We start from the raw sequence: 20960 nt of genomic DNA on the forward strand, positions 1-20960 counted from the left end.
GAACCGGGGAGGCGGAGGTTGCAGTGAGCCGAGATTGTGCCATTGCACTCCAGCCTGGGCAAAGGACAAGACCTTGTCTCAAAAAAAAAAAAAAAAAAAAAAAGAATGAAGTTGCTAAGCAAGTTTATTCAAGAGAACAGCCAAGAGGAGGGGCTGATCCTAAGGCCTGGTCCCTGGACCGTCTCCTGGTCCAGAATGCAGGAGCTGTCCCTGAGCAACTGTGGACATGCTGGGGGCTGAAGGGGCCCACCGGGCGCAGGCAGCCAAGCAAGGAATCAAACGATCGTGTTAGCTCCTTCCGTGCCTGCATGCAGGAGGGGCTGTGGGGCAGCAAGCCTTCGCCAGGTCACGGGCCTGGAAGCTACATGTGCCTGCAGCTGAGCTCTAACCTTTAAATTAACTCAGATGGTCTTCTACAGACCAATAAAAATAGCATTTTCCAAAAACAGGTTGATTACCCCTTAACTAGAATGGCTTGGGCGAGAAGTGTTTTGAATTTTGGATGTTTTTTGGATTTTTAAATATTTGCATATACATAATGAGATATCTTGGGGATGGGATCCAAGTCTAATTCATTTATGTTTCATATTCATTTATGTCTCATATACCCCTTATACACATCATCTGAAGGTAATTTTATAAAATATTTAAAAATAATTTTATGTAGGCCAGGCACGATGGCTGATACCTGTAATCCCAGAACTCTGGGAGGAAGAGGTGGGAGGATCGCTTGTACTCAGGAGGTGGAGGTTGCAGTGAGCCAAGATCGCACTACTGCACTCCATCTTGGGCAACAGGGCGAGACTCTGTCTCAAAAAATAAAATAAAGGCCGGGCGCGGTGGCTCACGCCTGTAATCCCAGCACTCTGGGAGGCCGAGGTGGGCGGATCACGAGGTCAGGAGATTGAGACCATCCTGGCTGACACGGTGAAACCCCGTCTCTACTAAAAAATACAATTAGCCCGGCGTGGTGGCGGGCGCCTGTAGTCCCAGCTACTCGGGAGGCTGAGGCAGGAGAATGGCGTGAACCCGGGAGGCGGAGCTTGCAGTGAGCCGAGATCGCACCACTGCACTCCAGCCTGGGCGACTGAGCGAGACTCCGTCTCAAAAATAAATAAATAAATAAATAAATAAAATAAAAATAAAGAAAGGGTAGCTTTTGGCTACCCAGGGCACACTGCCTATGAGGTAGCCCTGCTCCTCAAGGGGCAGTTTAAAAAATAAAAAAGAGGCCGGGCACGGTGGCTCACGCCTGTAATCCCAGCACTTTGGGAGGCCGAGGCGGGGGGATCACAAGGTCAGGAGATCAAGACCATCCTGGCTAACGCGGTGAAATCCCGTCTCTACTAAAAAAATACAAAAAAATTAGCCGGGCGTGGTGGCGGGCGCCTGTAGTCCCAGCTACTCGGGAGGCTGAGGCAGGAGAATGGCGTGAACCCGGGAGGCGGAGCTTGCAGTGAGCCGAGATCGCGCCACTGCACTCCAGCCTGGGCGACAGAGCAAGACTCACAAGGACAGAAAACCAAACACCGCATGTTCTCACTCATAGGTGAGAACTGAACAATGAGAACACTTGGACACAGGAAGGGGGACATCACACACCGGAGCCTGTCGTGGGGTGGGGTAGGGGGAGGGGGGAGGGATAGCTTTAGGAGATATACCTAATGTAAATGACGAGTTGATGGGTGCAGCACACCGACATGGCACATGTATACATATGTAACAAACCTGCACGTTGTGCACATGTACCCTAGAACTTAAAGTATAATAATAATAAATAAATAAAGAAGAAAAAAAAGATGTGCTCTATTCTTTCTTTATGTAAAAGAGAGCAAACCTGGACTATCCACGCTGCAAGTGGTTGTGGAGGGGCTGGCCCGCTCCCCTTCCGCGCAGCCTCCTCCCGCATCACCTCTGTGACCGCTGTGCCCAGTCAGGCCCCACAGACGCTGCAAGCGGCGTCCTCAACCGCAATCTCGGCTCCTCGGGCGCCACCCAGTGGCCTCAGGGCGGAATCTCGGGCGAGCTCGGAGGGGCTCCGGGGCGGCGGGGCGTGGCGCGGCGCCTGTAAAACGACTCTTTGTCTTCAGAAGGCGCTTGTCCTGCCAAAGCAAAGCACCGTGCTTTACAGCTACTGGAAGAGCAGTCCTGAGAAACAAAGCCCCGATTTTTTATAGCCACCGGGGAAACCAGACCCCACTTCCTTCCTCCAGGACCAGGGCTTTATTGATGCGGGTCATCCTGTTTCAGGGCTGACCTGCTGCCATCCCTCCACGAGAGAGAGGAGAAAGATTGAAGCTCTCTCAGGGAATTTATCAAAGGTTTTTCTGTTCGGGTTACCAAACTGTTACAAAGAACTCTCTTATGGATCTCTTTCTCTTTCTTTTCTTTTTCTCTTTCCTTTCTTTCTTTTCTTTCTTCCTTTCTTTTCCTCTTGCTTTCCCTTTTTCTTTCTTCTTGCTTTCTCTCTTTTTTCTTCCTTCCTTCTTTCTTTCTTTCTTCTTTCTCCTCTTCCTTCTTTCCTTTCCTTCCTTCTTCTCTTTCTTTTCTTTCATTCTTTCCTTTCTTCCTTCCTTTCCTCTTTCTTTCTTTTCCTTTCTTTCTTCTTTGTTTCTCTCCTTTTTTTCTTTCTTTTCTTCTTTCTCTCCTTTTTTTCTTTCTTTTCTTCTTTCTCTTCTTCTTTCCCTTCCTTCCTTCCTCTCTCTCTTTTCTTTCTTTCCTTCCTGCCTTCTTCCTTCCTTCCCTTTCCTTTCTTTCTTTCTCTTTCTTTCTTTCATTTTTTTCTCTCTCTTTCTTTTCTTTCTTTTTTTTTTTTTTGAGTTTTTAAATAACACTGAGCATGATCTGCCCTTCCCTGCACAGCTGAGAGGAAGAGGCTTGGGGGCACGTGATGAGTGACACCTTTAGTGCCCTTCTGTGCCCTCCTGTCAGGGAGGGAAACAGCTTCTGCCTCCGGGAGGGAGATGCCAGGAAGCTCAGCACGGGACCAAAGGGGGCCCAGGTGAGGAGGGTGTTTGGGGCGGGGAGCCAGTGGTAACCATGGGCCCTGGTCTTCTTCAGGACTCGGTGCCCACTGTCCCCCACTCCCCCAGACAGCTGTGCATCCAGGTGCTGTGGCCAAGTGAGGCGATACGGTGGGTGCTAGACCATGAATTCAATTTCTCATAAAGGAATTCAGGAGAAACCATGTCAGAATAAAGGTTTCACCAAATTCAAGAATAAAACTCCATAACCAATTATTACCCAAAGACGATGATGCAGGGAAGGTGGCCTTCCCAAGCAGGGGGGTTGCATTGAAAGTTCTGCTGTGAGTGATCAAGTTACTTAACCCTCTGAGGCTCAACCTCCTCTGCAAAATGGGGATGTCAATGACACCCACTTCATAAGACTATTGTGAGTTTTTATTGAGGTGATATACATTTAATGGTGATAAATTTTACGCATAGACTTGGAGTATTAAAAAAAAGTGCCACATTCAGAATGTTCCCAAATCATATTAAATCAGCTTGCCTCTGTGGTGAGAAATTCAATCCGTGGAATTTCAGGTGTCCTTTTTGTCTCTGGGATCACATGAGAGTCGTTGGTAACCCTGTGATGTCCAGAAAGTCAGGGCTGGGCCTTTAGCCCTAGTCCCTCAGGGTGATGCCAAGCCCCCGCCCAGCCCAGCCAGCCTGGTCCCTAAGACTGACAGCCATGGAGGGCAGGGCCAGGCCTCCCAGGGCCCCCTCCCAACCAAGCCCTCTGGGTTACTTCCTCCTTCCTGAGGGGCCTGAGTGTGGGCTGATGTGGCAGGGCTTGTCTTTATTACCAGCAGAATACACACACACACACGCACACACACACATGCACATCTATTCTGCTGCCAGCCTTGGGAGCTGTCTCCAAGCCTCTGGCACTCATCACCCTCCACCTCTTGTCCTCCAAGGGCTCTGTCCTGTGCCCTGAAGGAGAGATTTCACACAATCTCCAACATGAGGCTGGAGAGCCCGATACTTGGGATGGCAAAGGAGAAACAAAGAAAACAGCAAGAACGACAACGTGGAAAACACAAATTAATTCCTCAATGAATCACCCTGTAAAACCATAGCACATGTACAAGGCAAATCCTCAGTAACTGGGAATTGTCATCGATGTCAGATGCTGGATTGGGGACACATAAACTATTGTCATTAGTGCTGTATTATTGCTGTGCTGCGGCCTACTCGGCTGTTCCTTTTGTTGTATGGACCTACCTGCCCATTGGTGCCCTACTGGTCTGGATGTAGGCTCTGGATAGCAGAGAGCAACTTGTTCAGAGCTCACTCAAGGGACCTGCCTAAGCCTTTGTTATGTGAGTTTCTGGTGTGTGTGTGTGTGTGTGTGTGTGTGTGTGTTTTCAATATCTACAGAGATAAATTAGTTCAAACAAACTGTGCTGTGTAAGTGACCTGCCCTTGGTGAGCCCTCACTGCAGATTTGATCTTTCAACCACAAGAGAGAGAACTGTGCTCCAGGGGAGAGAACTGCATCGGGTCAGGAGGTCTGGGCTGTCCTTCAGCCCGCGGTGGCTCTGTGCTCGGCCTCTGCACCCTGGGACCTTGACATTCACTATCTTGGGTTTCTCTCCTCTGATGGGAGATGGGGATGGGGGCAGGGGATCCCACCTTCCCTGCCTACCTCCCTCGGATCAAAAGAGGCCACAGGATATTCAGTGGACACATTCTGAAAAACACTTGTCAGACGAGGTAATTATATTTCAGATAATAACGTGAGCAGGGAAACGCCAATGCCTGAAATTCCCTATGTCACAAAATAGCTTCATGCTAGCCTGATACCCAGGTGTGACAGAAACTCAGAGTCCATGCCACTTTCTGGCCTCAAGCTTGCATTCTTCCATGGGGCGTGACCGGGCCAACCATCTCTGTCATCTACTCCCAGCCTCCTGCCACTTGCCAAGAGTGGGGGCTGTGCAACCATCCCTTGGGGCCTCTCGACCTGTCTCTATCCCACCTTCCTCCTCTTCCATACCACCCCCCGGCTTCCTGGGCCTCCTACTTGAGGCAGCCCCGGCCCCTCCTCGCTGATCACTCCCGCAGCGGAGAGAGGGTTGAGCCTCGCAGAGAAAAAGCTGGTGTTTCGTGAACGTGTGTCATGAGCTGCATCGTCTCATCAGTGCTTGTACAACCCTCTGACTTGGTCTTTTCATTTTTACAGGTGAGGAAACTGAGGCTCGGTAACGGGTTCAGCTTGTGCCCAAGTTCACACACAGCTAAGAAGACACAGAACAAGACCCTGCGCCTTGGTCCCTGGACCCCATCTCTGCAGTGCCAGAGGGGCTCCGAAGCCCAGGTCTCCACCCCATTCTCTGCCTCTCCTAAAGGGACTGATTCTCAGCTTGGCCACAGAGTGTGGGCAAAACAGAACTGGCCCCACTCAGTCACCTCTGAAGAGCTTCCCAGCCCAAGAGGAAGACACCCAGCTAAGCAGACCAGCTGCCTGCAGAGGCTTTGGGGAGACAGTGGCCCCAGGAGGGGTTCCCATTGATTCTATTTAAATAAGGGAAATGTAATAAGTATTTTTTGTCACAATGGTCAAAAAACGATAACAAATTTAGTTTAAAGATCTTAATTGTGGTCGGGCATGGTGGCCCACGCCTGTAATCCCAGCACTTTGGGAGGCCGAGGCGGGCAGATCACTTGAGGTCAGGAGTTCGTGACCAGCTTGGCCAACATGGTGACACCATCTCTATTAAAAATACAAAAAAAAATAGCCAGGTGTGGTGGCGTGCATCTGTAATCTCAGCTACTCAAGAGGCTGAGGCAGGAGAATCGCTTGAACCGGGAAGCAGAGGTTGCAGTGAGCCGAGATCGTGTCACTGTACTCCACCCTGGGCAATAGAACGAGACTCTGTCTCAAAAAAAAAAAAAAACAAAAAAAACCCTTAATTGATCATTTATTCATGATTCCAGAATCAGGCAGCCCCTGTACTGGAATAGGTTCAAAGCACCGTGGCCAGACAGCACGGTGGTCAGGCAGTAGCAGAGGATAGAAAATGGAAGGGCAGTCTAGCGCTGAATGGTTGCAGCTGGGCGTTTGCCTAAGTTCACTCAGTTGGCCACCCATGGTTGACTGAAGCTCAGCTGCTGTAATGAGGTGAGGCTCAGCTGTTTGTTACAGAAGTATGCTCCTATGTTAGGTTTTCAGTTAGTTTCTGAACTAAGCCAGGCGGCAGTTTGTTATGTCAGGGCTCAAGTGTGGAGGCATCCTCGGGCCAAGTTTAGGTTAATTTAATACCACTGAGAGACCACGAGATGTCAAACAAAAATCCAGCATTGACAAGGCACATCTAGAATTTCACAATACTTCTCAGCCTCCATGACTCTTGTAAATATTAATTTAACCCTCTGGGTAAATTGGTAATCAAATTCTCTTTGTATTAAGGCAGTGGTAAAAGTTAATAGGCTGTAAGCCAGAATAATTCCTGGGTGGTTTTACTGCAGAGCATGTGAGTGCCTCGAATTGTACTGGGAGGCACTGAGTTTCTATGCCACACTCCATGACTGGAATAGCATTATCATTGACTCATGTGGCATTCCCACTATTGTTATACAACCTGGTACAAAGTAGGTGTTCAATAAACATCATTGTAAGGCCAGGTGCAGTGGCTCACCCCTATAATCCTAGCACTTTGGGAGGCCAAGGAGGGTGGATCACCTGAGGCCAGGAGTTCAAGACCAGCCTGGCTAACATGGTGAAATCCAGTCTCTACTAAAAATACAAAACTCAGCCAGGTGTGGTGGCACGTGCCTGTAATCCCAGCTACCTGGGAGGCTGAGGCAGGGGAATCGCTTGAACCTGGGAGGTGGAGGTTGCAGTGAGCTGAGATTGTGCCACTGCACTCCAGCCTGGGTGACAGAGCAAGACTCTGTCTCAAAAAAAATTAAAATAAAATTTTAAACATCATTATAATAAGTATCAAACTCAGCACACATAGCACAAGACAAAAATCTAGGGGCTACAGTTAATACTTTTTTAATGTCCATGGTTCAGGAATGGATCTAGAAACTTCTTCCTTTAGTGCCCTAAAACAGAGATCCTAGAAAACTAAGATGATTTAGTTTGGGAAGTTTCCTGATCCCTTGTAGAATCTTCCTGATAGCTGACCCCAGTGCTCAGAACCATAACAAATTCTGAATTTTGTACAGGAAGTGTGAAAAAAAAACAAATTTTACCACTGACCTCAACAAAAATAACAACTCCAGTCAAAGGTCTAGTGACACCAGGGTATCTTTAAAAAATGCCTGTAGGCTGGGCGCAGTGGCTCATGCCTGTAATCCCAGCACTTTGGTAGACCGAGGTGGGCAGATCACCTGAGGTCGGGAGTTGGAGACCAGCTTGGCCAACATGGGGAAACCCCGTCTTTACTAAAAATACAAAATTAGTTGGGTGTGGTGGCAGGTGCCTGTAATTCCAGCTACTTGGGAGGTGGAGGCAGGAGAATCCCTTGAACCCGGGAGGCAGAGGTTGCAGTGAGCCGAGATCGCGGCATTGTACACCAGCCTGGGCGACAAGAGCGAAACGCCATCTCAAAAAAAGAAAACAAACAAACAAAAAAACAAAACAAAAAATGCCTGCTACCTGGTCACTAAACCTCAGGAATCCAAGGCCCCGGCCCACTCGGTGCTCACAGTTTGAGGGTGACATCTACCTGGTCTGTCTAAAAGAGCAAAACATCATTCCACAGCGTCACTACGAACAGCTGGCCTTCCCGTCATTCTCCTCACTTCACCCCGTGATCAGTCAAGCGAGGAAGGAAGAAGTCAGTAAGACACTGACGCCTTTCCTGTTAGACAACCAGGAAGACCCGCGTTCAGTTATCACACTGTAAATCAATCAATCCTGACACCTTCTCCGTGATCCCAGGTCTTCCTATGGCATTCACTGTTTTGTTTATGTCCTTTTGCTTTAATTCAAGACCCTGTGACCGCATCGTGCCCAGCTCATGCTCTGCATTAGTAAAATAGTGGCCGCTGTGGCATTCGGGTGTTTTTCTTGCCCTCGAGTTTAGCTCAAGTAGTGGGGCTTTCATGTGCAGACACACAGCGATGGGTGAGCAAGGATCTGGAGGAGCCTGGAGGGTCTGGGGCTGGTGGGTGGTTCTGGAAACTAACGACTCTAGTGCCCCACCAGTCACCTGACTCCGCCACTGTCTCCATCTCTTTTTCTTGTGATGCTTCTCACTTCTCCTGCCCCCAGGCAGCCACTGCACTGTGATCTGCTTGTCATTGTCTATGCCTCCTGCCCAAGGGAAGCTTCCTCCTGCAGTGATCCCTCGTAGCCCTCCTGCCTCATCGCCTTTCCTGTGCAGCCTCTCAGCAAAGTCAGGTTCCACTGCTGCTAGCCTGCCTCTGCATATTTCAGAGAGGTGACCTGGTGGACATGGCAGAGCTCTCCAGGTCAGGCCCCTGCAGGGCCAATGACAAGCCTACCACGTGGCCCAGAATAAGACACCAGGTGCCAGCAGCAGCCTGGGTCTGTGCAGGTGCAGCTGTGTTTCAGGAGCAGGCTGAGCGCGGCAGGGGCTGTGACGGACACATCCAGGACAACAGCCCGGGGCACAGGAGCCTTTCCTCTGCCTCTCTATTTGGGTTTATGCATCCGTTCATCTGGTCTACTTGGGGTCACCAAGGTCCTCCGTGTTGTTGAGTCTGATGGCCAATTTCCAGGCCTGGTTCTCCCTGACTTTGCGCAGGCATCGGACCAGCTGTCTCCCTCTCCTCCCGGAAGAAGCTCGGCCCCAGGACACCACACTCGCCTGCCGTGGCCTGACTCTCCTGGCAGCCCCTTTCTTGGTCTCCTTCACTCTTCTGCCCCTCCCTTTATTGTTCCCTAAGCAAGGGCTACAGATTCCTTGATTCCCTCATTGATGTCACTGGTCTGATCGCTTTGAATACCATCTCCACGCTGACTACTGGAATTTACACCTCCATCCCAGGCCTCCCCCTGAACTCCAGCTGCAGACTCCTGGCTGCCGACTTTCCACTCAGTTGTCTAACACTCATCTGAAACCTAAAGTGCCCAAACTCCTGATATCCATTTCTAAGTTTATTTTAATTTTTGTACATTAAAAAATTTAGGCCAGGTACAGCTCATGCCTGTAATCCCAGCACTTTGGGAGGTTGAGGCAGGAGGGTCACTTGAGCCCAGGAGTTTTGACCACCCTGCGCAACACGGCAAAACTCTGTCTATTAAAAATATATACAAATTGAGGCTGGGCGCGGTGGCTCACACCTGTAATCCTAGTACTTTGGGAGGCCGAGGCGGGCGGATCACCTGAGGTCAGGAGTTCGAAACCAGCCTGGCCAACATGGTGAAACCCTGTCTCTACTAAAAATGCAAAAATTAGCTGGGCATGGTGGCACGTGTCTGTAATCCCAGCTACTCAGGAGGCTGAAGCAGGAGAATCGCTTGAACCCGGGAGGCAGAGGTTGCAGTGAGCTGAGATAGTGCCACTGCACTCCAACCTGGGTGACAGAGCTCTGTCTCAAAAAAAAAAAAATATATATATATATATACACACACACACACATATATAATTATATATATATATATACATAAATTTAATAAAAATGTTTCTGTAGCGAAACATCTTGGTATGTTGCCCAATCTAGTCTCCAACTCCTGGCCTCAAGTGATCCTCCTGCCTTGGCCTCCCAAAGTGTTGGGATTACAGGCTTGAGCCACCACACCTGGCCTGACAGCCATTTCTATCAACTCCTCCCGTGATCCCTCCCAAAAAACCCCTGCTCCTCTGGGCTTCTTTGCAAATGATAACTTTATTCTTCATGTTGCTCACACAAATCTATATATATGATAAAATATCTTAAGAGATATATTTTATACAGTCATCTTCAACTTCTCTTTTTTCTCTCACTCCCACTTCCAGTCTTCAGCAAATTCTGTCAGTTCCGCCTTCAAAATGTGTCCAGAATCCACCCTCTGCTAACTCTCTCCCCGGCTCCCACGATCCTCCTGGCTTGTCACCTGCTTCCACCTTTGCCTGCTGTGGTCTCTTCTCAACTCAAGCCAAGCAACTCCGTTCAAATACAATTAGATCGCAGAACTCCTCAGCTCCAAACCCTCCAACAGAGCTTCCTCCGTCACTGAAATTCAATCCAAGGCCATACAAGGCTCGCAGACCCACGGTACCTGGACCCTCGCTGCATCTCTGACCCTTCTTCCTCCTCCTCTTGGTTCTCTTGCCCCACTTTCTCCAGCACCCCAGACATGCCCCAGCCTTGGTGGTCTTTGTCCCTGAGAGACCTCCTCATGGTTGCCCCACCATCTCCTGCAGGTCTTTATTCAAATGTTGCCTTCTCTTGAGGCCTTTCCTGGACACCTCAGCTAAAACTGCCACCCCTACCCCCTAGAGCCCCCCTCCCTTCCCTCCTTAGTTTCCCTGATGAGCACAGGCCGCTGTCAGCACCCCACATTCTTACTGATTTATTATCTGTACCCCTCAGTGAACAAAGCCTCCGGGAGAGCAGGCATTTGTGTCTGTTCTGTTCTGTGCTGTATCCCTAGCACCTAGAAGAGTGCCCGACACAGAGGAGTTTTCCATGAATACTTCTGGAATTCGCGAACCCATGCAAATCTTCATTGCCCTGTTCATCAATCTTTACGAGGCAGCTGCTGTCCGTGTGTGCACGCCTTCTCATGGCTGGTTGCTAGCTGTCCTTCAGCCAAAACAGAACCTTTCCAGGGTGCAGTTTGCCTAGACAATGCATTACTCACTTATGTGTTGTAGATCGACTGACAGAGGGATTTTTTTAAAACAATTTATTTATTTATAGATGGAATTTTATTCTTGTTGCCCAGGCTGCACCGCAATGGCACGATCTCGGCTCAATGCAACCTCTGCCTCCCAGGTTCAAGCGATTCTCCTGCCTCAGCCTCCTGAGTAGCTGGGATTACAGGTGCGCACACCATCACACCTTGCTAATTTTTGTATTTTTAGTAGAGATGAGGTTTCACCATGTTGGCCAGGCTGGTCTCGAACTCCTGACCTCAGGTGATTCGCCCACCTTGGCCTTCCGAAGTGCTAGGATTAGAGGTGTAAGCCACTGCACCTGGCAAGATATTTTTTTTTTTTTTTTTAATTCACAAGACTTTGTTACTCTGTTCCTTCATTGGTACAGTATTAAAAAATTAAGAATATTCACTTCACCCTATAGTCTCATTTGCAACTAAAGATGGATCTATATCACATGGGCGCTATAATGTTGGAAAGGCAATAGAAGAGTCTTTGTCAGAGGCCCTTGGTTACTCACTATTAAAGTCTCTAAGCTTCAAGAAGTTGGAATCTCAGAGAAGCAGGGCATTCTTCTTTGAGGGCCAGGGAGGGCGTGTATGGGCAGCTTGCTGACATCTAATTTGTAGGTCTAATCAGGAAATTGCCGGACCACCTGTCAAAAAGCAATTATTTCTATGTCAGTATTGTTCCAGCCACATGATAATCTGATGATAATCTTCATCTGGTCATTTAAAACTATGTCAGAATGACATTTAATTCATAATCCCTGAGGTGAAATTTAGGAGGAAAAAACTTTCTGTAATTTAGTTTAAAATATCCATATATTGAAATGAACAGTGTTCAGTGTTTATTGCATGAAATGACACTTCCTCGCTTTCTCTTATATACATTTGTCATGTTATATGTTAAAGTATGAATGATTGTCAGGCTCTAGCTGAAAAGAGAGGGGCTGAAACAAGTCACCTGGGGTTCTGATTCGTTTCTCCATTTATTTCAGTCACCCCATAGTTCACGATGTCTAGTCCATCTGGCAGGCACAGGTGCAACTATAAAATAGGAAGAGGTTTTTATTACTTTCCAGTCCCGTTCTAAATGGAGCTGGTGACTGCAGTAGCCTGTCAACCTGCTGGTGATAAAACCTTTCAAATAAAAACTTCTATTCTGCAAAGATAAAGAAAACTAGATTCTGCAACGATAAAGAAAACAAGAAGTCTAATATCCTTGCCTCTTATAACCTTCTTCTTCTTCTTCTTTTTTTAAGAGCCTCTGTGAACATTATTTTTAAAGCCAACAATTAAACTCTGCCCTTCCATAATACAACCCAGGCCTTCAAACGCAGATGCTGCTGCCTTTGAATCACGGCCTCGCTCACTTCCTTCAGTCCTGGCAAATGAAGCAATTCAGAGGAATTGAATTGAGGCCCATCTCTATCCGCCCTGCATCCTCCTCTTCCTTCCAGGCTGTGTTGCTGAAGGAGACAGCTCAGGGGAGATGGCATGGATGCCTGCTGGAGGATCCTGCAAAATTCTGACAAGCCAGCTAGGAGGCCAGCGGCGCTGACCCTCTACGCCAGATGGGAAGGCAGAGACACAATCTGTTTCGCTCCGCAAACATCTGGGAACAAAATGGTCTGTTCACCAGTGCAAAATACCATCCCTAAGCAGTATTTCTAATTGTTCTTTTTGTGGGCTGGGCTGTCTGCACACACCCAGTGAGGCCAGCTCAAGTGGTTATTACTAATAGTCCATGCTTTACAACCACACCGGCACACAGAAAAAGAAAGAAGCCTTTCCGGTTCATTTCTGGATGTCAAAACAACTCTGGCACCAACACATCTGGCAAATACCGTGCTGCGGGCACACAAACACGAAACCAATGTTATTTATGATAGATGCACACATTCTAAATAAAATATTAGGCCAGGTGAGGTGTCTCATGCCTGTAATCCCAGCACTTTGGGAGGCTGAGGAGGGTGGATCACCTCAGGTCAGGAGTTTGAGACCAGCCTGGCCATCATGGCGAAACTCTGTCTCTACTAAAAATACAAAAAAAGTAGCCAGGCGTGGTGGTGTATGCCTGTAATCCCAGTTACTCAGGAGGCTGAGGCAGGAGAATCAATTGAACTCGGGAGGTGGGAGGTTGCAGTGAGCTGAAATCGCGCCACTGCACTCCAGCCTGGGCGACAGAGCCAGACTCCATCTGAATAAATAAATAAATAACTAGAAAACATATCTTGGACAAGAGTGAAAAATAGTGCAAATGGGTCCTGTCTTGGTCTGTTCCTGCTGCTGTAACAAAATAGCTTGTATTGGGTAATTTATAAACAATTGAGGCCCTGAACTCCTGGCCTTAAGCGATCCTCCTTCCTCAGCCTCCCAAAGTGCCGGGATTCCAGGCATGCGCCACCATGCCTGGCCTGGAAGATGTTTTCGTGACAGATGAGTCTTTTAATAGAAACCCCCCCTTGTGAATCCCTCAATCCAGGCTCTCCCACCCTCACCCCTAAAAATAAAAAAGAGAAGAAAAAGAAAGCCCTGTTGCCACACTATCAACACACTTCATCGCAATCCGGAATGTGCTAAACTTCAGCTCCTCACCTTGGCGGGTGGCCTGTCCACTCCCAGGACCACAGGCTGGTTTCTCTGGTGTGGCTCTCGGGCCAGCTGCTCCGGGGCTTCGTGTTCTCTTGTTCCATCCTTTTCACATCGCACACAAACACGACCTCTGCCGGGCTGTGGACTCCCTGCAATTGGCCTCAGTGGAAATCAGTGTCCTCCAATCGGCAGGAAGGGGTGGGCATTCAGGGCCACAATCGGGGTTTGGCCTGGCAGGGCCACGTCAGCAAAAGTCACATCACCACGGCCATGAGCACGTGGTACTTGTGCTGGTGCCGAGCACCCTCCCTCACAGGAAGGATGTTGATCCCCTTCTTGGTCAAGTTAATGAGGTGCGGCCAGAGCTGTGGGAGGACTCCACGGCCTAGACTAGACCACCTGGGCCTGCAATGTCAGAGACGTGGGAGATGGTGCCTGAGGCAGCCCCGAGGGAGAGCACCTGGGCCCTGGCTTGATGTGGGAGGGGTTCCACGCTTGGGACTCCATGCTGTCGTCTCCTGGCGAAGTGGGGACTCTCTCCTCTCCATAAACCGATTCTCCAGGGACCAGATTCTCAGTGACTAGTGCATGATCCTTTCCTCCATAATGAAGACACCTCAGCCCACACGGATCCACTGTCACATTCTTCCCAGACTGCTTTCCTCCTTCTCTACCCCACCACCATCCCAGTGGCCACCAGAAGGGAATCCTCCATCACCTCTTCCTCCTCCCCCACCACCTCTTCCTCCTCCTACCCCACCACCTCTTCTCCCTCCTCCCCACCACCTCTTCCTCCTTCCCCCACCACCTCTTCCTCCTCCCACCACCACTTCTTCCTCCTTCCCCCACCACCTCTTCCTCCTCCTCCCACCACCTCTTCCTCTCCCCCCACCACCTCTTCCTCCTTCCCCCACCACCTCTTCCTCTCCCCCCACCACCTCTTCCTCTCCCCCCACCACCTCTTCCTCCTCCCCCACCACCTCTTCTCCCTCCTCCCCCACCACCTCCTTCTCCTCCCCCCCACCTCCTCCTCCTCTCCCCCACCTCCTCCTCCTCCCCCACCATCTCCTCCTCCCCCACCACGTCCTCCTCCTCCCCCCACCACCTCCTCCTCCTCCCCCACCACCTCCTCCTCCTCCCCCCACCACCTCCTCCTCCTCCCCCACCACCTCTTCCTCTTCCCCCACCACCTCTTTCTCCTCCCCCACCACCTCCTCCTCCTCCTCCCCCCCACCTCCTCTTCCTCCTCCCCCCACCACCTCCTCCTCCTCCCCCACCACCTCCTCCTCCCCCCACCACCTCCTCCTCCTCCCCCACCACCTCTTTCTTCTCCCCCACCACCTGCTCCTCCTCCTCCCCCCCACCTCCTCTTCCTCCTCCCCCACCACCTCCTCCTCCTCCCTCCACCACCTCCTCCTCCTCCCCCACCACCTCTTCCTCCTCCCCCACCACCTCCTCCTCCTCCCCCACCACCTCCTCCTCCCCAGCCACCTCTTCCTCCTCCCCCACCACCTCCTCCTCCTCCCCCCCACCTCCTCTTCCTCCTCCCCCACCACCTCTTCTTCCTCCCCCACCACCTCTTCCTCCTCCTCCCCTACCCCTTCCTCCTCCCTCACCACCTCTTCCTCTACCACCTCTTCCTCCTCCTCCCCCACCTCCTCATCCCCCTCCCCCACCTCCTCATCCCCCTCCCCCACCACCTCTTCCTCTTCCCGCTACCTCCTCTTCCTCTTCCATTACCTCCTCCTCCCCCCATCACCTCTTCCTCCTCTTTCACTTCCTCCCTCTCTTTCTTCACCTCCACCTGGACCTCCGCCTTCACCAAAGCCTCCTCGACCCCACCGCAACCGCCACGGTCACCGATGCCCCCTCAGCTGCTGAAGCCACCCCACAGGGACTAAAACCTGGCTTCATGGTGCGCCCTGACTTGGGCAGTTCCAGAATCCACAACACCACAAGTCTGGGGCTTTCGCACATGGGAAAGAGTGGAAGACATTTTTAAAAACAAGAGTACTGAGGAGCAATTTATGCCACCATGCAGTGCAGTGTGTCTTTTAAAGAATGCCGCAGCACCTGTGCAATTTGAGGAGTAACTAAATCCAATAATTGCTAATGCTAGTAATGCATTTTATTAAACTACACAAATACTTAATAAAACAGTAGTACTGTTGGATTATCCAACAAGTAGATCAATGAAACAAAATGTATTGAATGAAATTTGAGTACGTCGGCTGGGCGCGGTGGCTAACGCCTGTAATCCCAGCACTTTGGGAGGCTAAGGCCGGCGGATCACCTGAGGTCGGGAGGTCGAGACCAGCCTGACCACCATGGAGAATGGAGAAATCCTGTGTCTACTAATAACAGAAAAATTAGCCAGGCATGGTGGCACATGCCTGTAATCCCAGCTACTCGGGAGGTCAAGGCACGAGAATCGCTTGAACCCGGGAGGCGGAGGTTGCAGTGAGTGGAGATCGCACCAGTGCACTCTAGCCTAGGCAACAAGAGAGAAACTCTGTCTCAAAAAAAAAAAAAAAAAAAGAAAAGAAAATTGAGTACCTAATATGTTCCAGGCAGTGGGCACTACAGAACCTATGTTTATATGTGGTTCCTGCCTGTGAGGTTATGCTATAGTGGAGACCACCCCTCAGTGACACTGCAGTAACTAATGATCATAGTGACGGGGAGTTGAGGGAGGTGTGATGAGTTAAACGGTGTCCCCCAAAAAGATCTGTGCACCTGATACCTGTGAGTGTGGCCTCATAGAGAGTCCTTGCTGGGTGCAGTGGCTCACATCTGTGATCCCAACACGTGGGGAGGCCAAGGATCGCTTGAGCCCAGGAGTTTGAGACCAGCCTGGCAACATAGCAAGACTCTATCTCTAAAAAAAATAATAAGAAAAAAATTAGCTGGGCGTGGTGGTGCACACCCATAGACCCAGTCACTTGGGAGGCTGAGGTGGGAGGATCACTTGAGCCCAGGAGTTCCAGGCTGCAGTGAGCTGTGATTATGCCACTGCGCTCCAGCCTGGGCGACAAAGTGAGACCCTGTCTCAAATAAAATAAAAAAGAGAAAGAAACACTGAGTGTGCCTAAGCCCCTTGAGTGTGTATTCTGTCATGCCTTTCCCTCTAGAAGATAAAGTTTGATAGTAGAATTGTTATAGACTTCCATCCTTGGATAAAATACCCAGAGATGTGCCTTGTCCCTCCGGGGCCAAGCCCAGAAGAGAAGGCACAGCCTCCCGACTCTGCCTAGACCAGAGTTTCTCAGAGTATAATTAACACAGCACCTGAAAGCGTACATTAAAGTTTAAAATCCAAGGCTCTTGCCCAGATATCCTGAATCAGAGTCTGCTGGGGTGGGGCCCAGGAGTATGCATTTTGAAAGATTGTCTCATGTATTTGGACGCACACTTAAATTTGAAAACCACTGCATTCACGCATCTATGACACCCCTTCTCAGCTCTAAAGCGTCTGACCTACATTGCATTCTTGGTTCTGTTCCCGCCTATCAACTGAGCCTCCAACTACCTATCTAGAAAATAGAGAAAAATTTTATCTGCCACTAGGTACTTGTCTAGCATTCTTCGAAATCCTGAGATCAGAGGGTCCAGATAAAGGAGCACTATTATTTATCCACCCTTCATTTTCAAGAGACGGCCCTCAGCATTTTCCTTCCCTGTTTGTGCTGGAATTTGTCAAAGTCGGAAAGGCCTGGGAGCCTGGAAGATTGTTGTTTCTCTCTCACTCCATGTATGTGGCAGGTTAACATGATAAGTTTCTTTTTTTTTTTTTTTTCTTTTTTTTGAGACAGGGTCTTGCTCTGTCACCCAGGCTGGAGTGCAATGGGCCCCGTCTTGGCTCACTGCAACCTCCACTTCCTAGGTTCAAGCAATTCTCCTGCCTCAGCCTCCCGAGTAGCTGGGACTACAGGTGCGTGCCACCACACCCGGCTAATTTTTGTATGTTTAATAGAGACAGGGTTTCACTGTGTTGGCCAGACTGGTCTCGATCTCCTGACCTCGTGACTGCCTGCCTCGGCCTCCCAAAGTGCTGGGATTACAGGTGTGAGCCACCGCGCCAGCTGACATGATAAGTTTCAAGGGCTTCAGAGGTCTCTTTTTTTTCCCTTTCCTTGAAATAATCTGAATCAAATCTGGAAACTGCCCTCAGGCCCAGTTGAGCTCTGAGGAGTCTGAGCTAGTCAAGTCTCCAAACGACTCATAGCCAATCTCGGAAACCGGTTACTTCACAGGAAAGCCCGTCTACCTCCCAGCACCTCAGGGGCCCACAGTGCAAGCAGGTGAGCTGGCTGGATGATCGAGTTCATGCTCTGTACATGGGATTATTCGCTTAACACTCCAGCAACTCCACGAGCTGGGGTTCATTATTTTCATTTTTGAAACAAGAATAATGAGGCTCAGAGAAGTTAAGTGGCAGAAAGTCACACGACTGGTAAAGTGGCATCGTTGTGATTTGTGGCTGATAGCATCCTGTCTGTGACAGGAGGCACGCTCTGGCACTGCCCCAGGCTCCAGCCAGGTCATCACCATGATGAGCACTGGCTCACTCATGCCAGGCCTGCAGCCTCAGGGAAGGTGCTCCACAAACATTTGGTGAAAGCATGATGCCTCTGCCTAGGAGTGGGCCTGTCCCTGAACTTGAGCTGACTTCTCTCTTACAGGCTGCCTGACCCCAGAATGTCCTCCCTGAAACTATCCATCCTGCAAGCCCCACTCCTCTGTCCCACTATCTGACGGGACCCTATTTGTATTGGAAACCCCCTCCATTTCCCCACCAACTGCTTGGCTATGATACCAGCTGTTTTCCAGGCAAGTGGGTTCCAAATATTTAATTTGCTGGACTGAATTTCCCTGTGGTCCCTACAAGTGAAGATTTATCGTTTTTCGAGGGCCTGACCCATCTCAGCATGAGGGTCTTTGTCAAGGGCTGGGCCTATTCCTGCCACTGTTTGACTGTGGCTGACCATCCTAGGCCCAGTTACATTCTCAGACAGGACAAGGTGCTGCATGGCTGACACTTGTGCAGGGACTTACTACCTACAGAGATCACCAGGCTTCCGAGATTCTGTATTCCTTTCCTCCTGGCAATCCCATTAAAGTTATTACAAGTAATAAAATAGCACTAATCCCACAATACCAAAGATACAGAGGCGTATTCAGCAGGCTAGGTATTTCAACACATTTAGAGAAGATGGGAAAGGTCTGAAGCGATGCAGGGAAAGCTGCCCTCCAGAGGGGGCTTGTGGCCAAGCAGACGGCTGACCTGCCGGGCACAGCGCCAGACGTCCCAGGTGTACATAGCTCAGATGTGACAGGGGAAGGAGGTGAGAGGAGAGTGAAAGAATGAAATGCAATGGAATATATATATATATATATTTGTATATTTTATTTTCTTACAAAAATCACACATACTTCTGTAAAGATTCAATTAATGCTGGAATGCCTAAAGTAAAATGAGTCATCTTTGCCTGTCACCTTCCAATAGCTGGAATGTACTTCCTTGGCATAATTATGGTTAACAATTTTTTTTGTGTGTGGTGGGGGACAGAGTCTTGCTCTGTCACCCAGGCTGGAGTGCAGTGGCGCAATCTCAGCTGACTGCAACCTCCACCTTCCAGGTTCAAGCAATTCTCCTGACTCAGCCTCAAGAGTAGCTGGGATAACAGGCACATGCCACCACATCCACCCGGCTAATTTTTGTATTTTTTTTAGTAGAGACAGGGTTTCCCATGTTGCCCAGGCTGGTCTCAAACTCCTGGCCTCAAGTAATCCACCCACCTCAGCCTTCTAAAGTTCTGGGTTTACAGGTGTGAGCCACTGTGCCCAGCCGACCGTTAGCACTTTTTTTAATCTCTGTCCCTGAATTTTCGTTTATTTTTTGAAACACATGCAAACACGTGCATTTGTAGATTTTTAAAACATAAAATGGGATCACACTATTTGTTTTAAAGTGTAGGTTTCATTATTATTCAGGTGTGGTGAGGCTAACTAATCAGGAAACAACTGCCATTAAAAACACAGTTTTGTCCAAGCCCGGCGGCACGTGCCTCTAATCCCAGTACTTCAGGAGGCCAAGGCAGGAGGACCACTTCAGGCCAGGAGTTTGAGACAAGCCTGACCCTGAGCAACATATTGAGACTTCGTATCTACAAAAATAAAAATGAAAATAATTAGCCAAGCATGGTGGTGCACGCCTGAGTCCCAGCTATTCAGGAGGCTGAGACAGGGGAATCACTTGAGCCAGCAGCTGGAGGCTGCAGTGAGCTGTGATCGCGCCACTGCACTCCAGCATGGGTGACAGAGCAAGAGCCTGTCTGTCTCCAAAGAAAAGAGATAGTTTATTACTCCCATTCCCCGCGGCAGGGGGGACACTACACCAGGCAGGGCCACTTGGGGAGGTGCCAGGGTCAATCAGGAGGCAGCAGGAGTGAGGGGAAAGGCTGGTCAAGAGCCTCTATTGTGGTTTTCCTGGGAAGAAATGGGTAAGGCAGGCTCAGCAGGACAGGCAGGTACAGGAGTGCTAGTCTGAATAATGGATGTAGGCACTACCCTAGTTGCTTGTGCTTGGCCCTGGTGTAATTAGAGCAGAGAGACAGTGGCCAAACCTGGGAGAGGTCAGTAAAGGAGGGAGGTGGCAGGGATGGGCTCTGGATTCATGAAAATGCAAAGAGCACTCCTAGGGGAGTCATTTGCTATTGTAGGAATTAGCCAGCCCCGGGAGGGTCGGTTTCTCTAGGATCGGCAACACCTTAAGATGCCAGATTAGCAAGAGTACAGAAAATTAAAACATAAAAATAAAAGGTTAATATGGCATATCTCTAACTTTTAAGCTAAATGATGTATTCAGGCTGGGCACAGTGGCTCACGCTTGTGATCCCAACACTTTGGGAGGCCGGGGTGGGCAGATCGCTTGAGGCCAGGAGTTGGAGACCAGCCTGGCCAACACGATGAAACCCCATCTCTACTAAAATACAAAAATTAGCTGGGCATGGTGGTGCACACCTGTAATCCCAGCTACTCGGGAGGCTGAGACAGGAGAATTGCTTGAATTCGGGAGGCAGAGGTAGAGGTGAGCCGAGAACACACCACTGCACTCCAGCCTGGGTGACAGAGCAAGACTCCATCTCTAAGTATAAAAATAAATAAATAAATAATGTATCCAGAACAAGAGTACATACGTAACAGCTTGTTCTTTTTAATAACTTCATCATATCCCATAATTTGGATGTTCCCCATTTGAGTGTGAATTCCACAAAGGGACAGTTTTGTCTCCTTTTATCTACTACTATACCCCAGAGTCTAGAATAGTGACAGACACAGGGTAGATGCTCAAAAGTATCTCAAATGAACAAATAAATGGCCCACAATGGACTCAACCATTGCCTTATCAACAGATATTCAGATTGTTATTTTTTGTTATTTCAGACAACACTTCGATAAACCTATCTGTATCTATGGTTGTGCCTCAGTATCCATGGAGGATTGGTTCTACAATGCCCCACGTCAGATACCAAATTCCCTGATATAAAATGGCATAGTATTTCCATAGAACC

At 49.4% G+C, this 20960-nt stretch overlaps 1 long non-coding RNA gene and 1 pseudogene across 1 annotated transcript; one reads left to right on the plus strand and one right to left on the minus strand.

Annotated features, from left to right (window-relative positions):
- Positions 1-2022: 2022 nt before the first annotated feature.
- Positions 2023-5729, plus strand: LOC129059187 (uncharacterized). The gene is made up of 3 exons (XR_008524905.1): positions 2023-2321; positions 2863-3001; positions 5194-5729. It is a non-coding gene; the product is annotated as an uncharacterized LOC129059187 (long non-coding RNA).
- Positions 5730-13377: 7648 nt separating this feature from the next.
- Positions 13378-20643, minus strand: LOC100461966 (rRNA 2'-O-methyltransferase fibrillarin-like; annotated as a pseudogene).
- Positions 20644-20960: the final 317 nt, after the last annotated feature.

The sequence above is a fragment of the Pongo abelii genome, chromosome 3 (assembly GCF_028885655.2).
Source record: "Pongo abelii isolate AG06213 chromosome 3, NHGRI_mPonAbe1-v2.0_pri, whole genome shotgun sequence".
Taxonomy (NCBI): Eukaryota; Metazoa; Chordata; class Mammalia; order Primates; family Hominidae; genus Pongo; species Pongo abelii.